The sequence below is a fragment of the Marmota monax genome, unplaced genomic scaffold (genome assembly GCF_021218885.2).
Source record: "Marmota monax isolate L192 unplaced genomic scaffold, Marmota_monax_Labrador192_F-V1.1 WCK01_AAM20220418_F8-fsc00232, whole genome shotgun sequence".
NCBI classification, from domain to species: domain Eukaryota; kingdom Metazoa; phylum Chordata; class Mammalia; order Rodentia; family Sciuridae; genus Marmota; species Marmota monax.
The window spans coordinates 409,891-416,503 of NW_026695232.1; the positions used below are offsets into that span (position 1 = coordinate 409,891).

General features: G+C 35.1%; 1 pseudogene; it reads left to right on the forward strand.

Annotated features, from left to right (window-relative positions):
• Positions 1-991: 991 nt before the first annotated feature.
• Positions 992-1,528, forward strand: LOC124088754 (stathmin-2-like; annotated as a pseudogene).
• Positions 1,529-6,613: the final 5,085 nt, after the last annotated feature.

Genomic DNA, 6,613 nt, shown 5'->3' on the forward strand with positions numbered 1-6,613 from the left:
CTGGTTATTCCCTTCATGAGCAATAAGCTGGAATCTGAAGATAGGTAAGACTATATGCAAAAGTGCTTTTGTAAACACATCACATGGAGATGTCCAACATGCACAGCTGCCTACCTATTGGCACTCCGCTCTCAATTCTGGAGAATTGGTCTTAGTGTGTAGCCCCAGGTGTTACTGTTTACCAAGAAGCCCGAGAGTCCATGTTCTGGTGGCAGCAGTGGGCTAGACTGGGCATGGTGGGTCTCAGTAATGCTGGCATTGCTCAAACCTCCAAAATGCCCATGTTCTGACGCATTTCCTGATCCTGGACTTACACCTTCTCTTCATTGAGCCCTTGAAATCCTCCCTGTAATTTATCTCTTGTTTATGTAAATTAATCAGTTTCTATAGCTTCTAACCAGAAACAAAACAGATAATAACAACAAAGAAATTTCAATCTTCAATCGGCCCTAAATAGCTATAATATTTTATTCTGTTTTCAAAATCAGCAGTTGATTCATGAAAACTTCCTAATAAACCATTCTGATCCTGACTGCATGAGAGAAGATTTGGATTTTTTTTTACTTGAGTCTATTCCCTGCTCTATAGTCAATTAAAATTTTCATCTTGAAGATGGAAAAATTCAACTGCAAAATCACAATGGGGAGACCGACATATTTGACTACCAAAATATTTATTTAGTTTTTAAGAAAAATAGAACAAATACTAAGGAAAACCAGTTTAGAAAATTTAAGTGTAAAATACAAAATAGAGCTTATATCAATGTCCCCTAAACATCTAAGATCCCAAAGACATTTCATACTAGAGGAAATAGAATCTGTTACAAAATATTTGTTAATATTCACTTTTGGTTTGAAAGTAAAACTAAAAGAGCATTAAGATACAATCTTATACATATTTAAATACAAAAATAAGTGAATCTCCTCTCTTGCTCTCTTGGCTTATGTAGCCAGACCCTTCACCACTGTTCAGCATCTGCACAACCCCTATAATGGCCAAGACAGCAGTGGTGTATAAGAAGAAAATCAAGAAACTGTCCGTGCTGTCACTGGTCTGCTCTTGTTTTCAGAATCTCTCAGCATCTACAGTTACCATGATATGCAAGTGAAGCCAATCAACAATTGTGCCTCTTACTAGACATTTGAGCTGATCTTGAAGCCACCACCTCCTATCTCAGTAGCCTCATGGAACTTTAGGTTCTCCAAAGAAGAAAGACCTATTCCTGGAGAAGACATAGGAAGAAAACCATGGAGGCAGCAGAAGAGAAAGAAGAAATTTCTCAGAAGGCCAGGTGCTGAAACAATGGACAGACAAGAGGGAGAATCAATGAGATATCCTTCAGAAGACTGTGGAGGGGATGAACAACTTCAGCGAGTTGGCAGGGGAAAAGTTGACTGTGAAAATGAAAGGAATCAAGGAAAACCGTGAGGCTAACCTCATTGCTATTATGGAATGTCTGCAAGGAAAGGCGAGGCAGGCTGTAGAGGTGCGCAGGAGCAGAGAACTCCAGGTTGAACTGTCTGGCTGAAGTGATGGAGAACATGGTACCTCCAGCAATAGGAAACCCCCCACCTATGTTATATGGATCATGTGATGTCAGCATGGGAAATGTATGTTATGGTTTTAAAAAAGAACTCATTATGAAAAAAAATCAATTTTTAAAAATGCAGAAAACAACAAATTTAAATCAAAAGAAGCATCGACAATTTTGATGTGAGGAAACTCATATAATGCAAAACTATAAAATAGCATCTCTGGATGTTCTCGACTATAAACTGATCATTTTTGAAAATCATAAAAAATTCATAAGTAATTAAGAGAACAGGTATCAAGGCAAAGATAGTAATTACAGTATTATCAAATGTTTTTTTTAAAAAAAATCAGTAAAAGATTTACTGGAAATGGTAAAGTAAATCACAACACAATATATAACCCAATATTATATAGTTACCGGCAATACTTGAAGAATCATTAAAAATACTTGAAGAATCATTAAAAATACCTAAAGAATCTTGAAGACTACAACATTGCAACCATATAAGTATATTCACAAACCAAAGACAGAAAATATTTTTAAAACATTGTGTTCATTTACTGAAATTGTGAGATCTTTCTTTAAAAATTTTCTCTAGCCAAATAAAGTGATGCATGCCTGTAATCCCAGCAACTCAAGAGGCTGAGGCAGGAGGATTACAAGGTTGAGGCCAGCCTGAGCAATTTAGCAAGAACTCATGTCAAAATAAAAAGGGCTGGGAATGTGGCTCAAGGATTAAGTATTCCTGAGTGCAATAAACTGGTACCCTCCCCGCCAAAAAAAATCTTTAATGTGAGCACATAACATAATAATAAGGGAAGAAATAGATCAGTGACAACATAAATGTAAAAACTGGAAATTTGAGACATAATCAAACTTTTAAAAGGTACATTTACTTTTTGATTAGTTCAGTCAAGTCATTAATTAAAATATAATAGTGAAGTAAATCTACCAAGTAACTACATATTTTCTTGAGTGTTAAACAAAATTCTTTAACTATTTCTTTAAAACTTCAAAATTCACAATTACCCCAAAATCTAAAATAATTCATAATGTGGATACTCTGTTGGGAAAAACATAGACTCATCTTGTCTCTACAATACAAAATGCCTATTTTATTATGAGACAAGAAGGGTTATTATATCAAAGCACAAAGATGGGATAGATGTAAAGAGAACTGACGTAAAAAAAAATACATATAGTCTAATTGCAAAGTAACCATCCAAAAATGGTTCTTTTTGAGTGACTTTTACAGAAAGCATCATCCCTCTAATTAAGAAGATGCAAAAAACCTACCATCCTTCAGTAAGGAAGAGTCGAGAGCAAGTTAAAGACTGAGGAGATCTACTTGTTCATTAGACATGGACATGTGTCAAGTATAAAATAGTGGTTTGTTAAAAATACTAAATGTTCATCTGTGAGCTGTCCGGACACAGCTGGAAAATTGATCTCACAAAGATCTTTCTTTTGTAAATACTAATATACTGGAGAGCGTGGCTTATGCTGAAAGGTATTACTAGTCGGGCTTCCGCATACATTTTTATGTTCCAAGCCTGAAGCCCATCCCTTCCTTGCCACAATAAAATTCTATGTGCTACTCAAACATAAAGATGAGTGAGGGAAATGGCACAGGCAGAGCTGGCTAAATGTTAAAAGCCTATTTTCCCCTGTTTTCCTTTATTTTTATTTTTTTATACAGTAATAGTGATTTATAACTAGCTGAAAAGTTAGTAGCCAGATGAGAAAAAGTATGTTCTTTATCACGGATCAGTTAGACCAGGTCGGAGCATGCTGCTGACCAGCTCAGTGGCCAGTGCAGTTAGGCTGTCAACAAATACCCGTGATCTTTTGAGGGCTGACAATCCTGTGGATTTCCTCAAGTTAGCATGGAAACCACATTCATGAAAGATGCACTACCACACAATGTAGTGAAACCGGAGACCACTAACAGTGTCCTTAGAACCCCTGGTTTTACATTTTATTCGACTTGTGAATAATAGGTTTACTATAGTACTATACATTAGAATTATCATTTTTAAATGGATATAAAAGCAATATTTCCTTTAAAAACCCATTTGAGCATAGCTTCTGATGCTCTCTGGGATTTATTACCAACACATAAGAAATTCAAACGTACCATTGACCAAAACAAATAAGCAATAGAGTCACTGTATATTAAGGATTTCATATTCCACTACATATGTTTCAAACTGTTCTGACATAGGTTATTTCATGTGTCAAAGTTTGGGTAAGTATTGAGGACCTGTTTTCCCTAATAGTCAGGAATTGGGTGCCAAGAGTTGAGGGGAAATACACAGCATCCCAGAAGCTGGACAAAATACACTTATATTCATGAATCAAGGATACATCCACTCCATACTTTTGGATTTGTCATATTTTTCACATATATGGTACATAGTAATTAGGTTTCAGTGTTATTTTCATAATACATGTAATGTGCATAGGTCAAATGCAACCACTGTTTTTCTATCCCCAATATACATACATCCCAATCCCTTATTAAATTTAATGATTAATCATTAAATATCTACTTTCATGTAGACTTTTTTTTTAAGCTTCCACCTATGAGTGAAAACATGCAGTACTTGTCTTTGTGTATCTGGCTTATTTCACTTAACACAATGTCTTATAATTCCATCTGGTTTGCTCCAAATGGTACAATTTCATTCTTCACAGCTGAATAATAGTCCATTGTGTGTATATACATTGTCTTTATCCATTTGTCTTTGGATGGACACCTGGGCTGATTCTGTATCTTAGCTATTATGAATAGTACCACAATAAACATGGGTGTGCAGATATCTCTTTGGTATGCTCATTTCATTTCCCTTAGTTAATATCTATACCCAGAAGCAAGATGGCTATATCATATAGTAGATCAATTTTTTTTTTACCTTTTTTGGAAACTCTCATAAATTCTCTATAATGGCTGTACTGATACATGTTCCCACCAATAGTGGTAAGAGTTCCTTTTTCATCCTTGCTAGTATTAGGGATTTCTGTTTTTTTTTTTTTTTTAAATAATAGCCATACTAGGGTGAGATGATATCTCATTGTAGTTTTGATTCACATTGCTCTGGTGATGATATTGAATGTTTTCACAACTCCTGGCCATTTGTATTTCTTACAAGAAGTGTCTATTCAGAGCATTTTCCCATTTTAAATTAAAATACTAATTTTTAATTGAGTCCCTTTTTTCTGAATATTAATCCTCTATCAAGTGAATAGTTGGCAAATATTTCTCCCATTGTCTCTTCACTCTTATGTTTCCTTTATGGCACAGAAACTTTTTGGTTTCATAAAATCCAGATTTTCGATTTTTGCTTTAGTTTCCTATGCTTTGGGGGGGGGGGTCCTATTCAGAAAATTATTCCCTGGGCTAATACCTGAAAGTATCTGCCCTATATTTTCTTTTAGCAGTTTGAGAGTTTCAGGTCTTACATTAAGGTCTTAATCCATTTTTTGTTGACTTTGATACAGGGTTAGAGACAGGGTTCAAGTTTTAATCTTTTGCGGACACAGAGTGTTCCCAGAACCCTGTTAGAGGTTGTCCTTTCTCCAATGTGTGTCAACACATATGCATGTGGAGAGGTCATGCTTCTAAATTTGTTCCCTGGTAACACAAATCCTCACTTCAGGTGACAAATAACTGGTGGAAGAAAAAGTACCTCATCTTTAATTTCAATTAAGCCTTTTATTAAATATGCTCTGTCTCTTTTTATCACTGACCACAGAAGGGAAAACCGTTTAGTCAAGTACTCAATATAGAAATGTTCCTATCATTCCAAATTAGTTATGACCAAAACCAGACTAATTTAACTATGGAATAAGGTTGAGTCTGCAGGTAATTATCACAAATTTCAATTGAGAATTATTCCTCCCAACAGCGGTAAACCAGACGCTTTCCAGCGTTAGAGGCAGACAGAATTTTATTAACTGCATAAAAATGTTCTGCCTAAAGAAATTTTAAAGGCTCCTGTAACTAAGATCCAAGATGTCCCAACCTCACTAGATCTTATAGCAAACAAATTCTTTCAGGAAGTTGAGTAAAAGCAGGATTCTTCCTAGAGCATTCATTTATTATGTCCCAAGAGTTAGATGTCTTGAGAATGATACATTTTAGAGGCATTGAGTGTTCTGGTTTTGAGTCCCAGATAGAATCATAGACCTTATACACAGAATTGTTGCAGAGCTCAAACAAGACATTGACTTCCTTGATTGGGTAAAGGAAGTCAAAGTTTTGATCTGGGTACACTCTGATGAAGAGAACGGATTCTAATCTTTACTTAAAACATAAATAAAGTGTATATAGTGATCCTCCTGGTCATTTAAGCCAGAAACACTCTCATTTGGTACCAACATGTAAAAAGAAAAACAGTAGGAAACAGTTCCAAGAGATAATAAAATCAGAAACAAATAGCATCTCAGTAGTACATTACAGTTTTTCTAAGTGGTTTTATATTCATTATGTTCCTCCTCAAAACAAATCCAAGCTGCATAATTATGACTCTCCATATCTTACAGATGAAACTGAATTTCAGAAAATTGCTGAATGACAAATGCCACATGGCCTGGATTTGAACCCAACTTTTCTGACTTCAAAAACAGTACTTTTTCGTAACAGCTTTAAAATTTTTAACAATTATTTATTTTGATAAGAGTTGATGACAATTATAGAAACACTCAAATGCATAACAATACAAAAGAGAAAATTAAAATCATCCCAAATCCTGCCATCCTAAACAAGTATCAATAAAATCTGGCATATTTCTATGGGCATGTAACACGTTTACATATCCTATCTCAGATTAGATTTTCTGCCAAATAGAATGAATCAGAGATTTGCATAAAGATTAATGATTTATTTTTGAGAGAAATATCTGTGCCAAGAGAAAATTGCAGTAGATGACTCGGTCAATTCCATAGAGATCTAGATCTTGGGTAGATCTTCCAACTAATGTTGAATTAATATCAGGAACCCCACTGTGACCATAAAACTGATCACCCACTAGATATAAGCTGCCCCTTGGGAAGGGATTGGACATCAGATAAGATAGC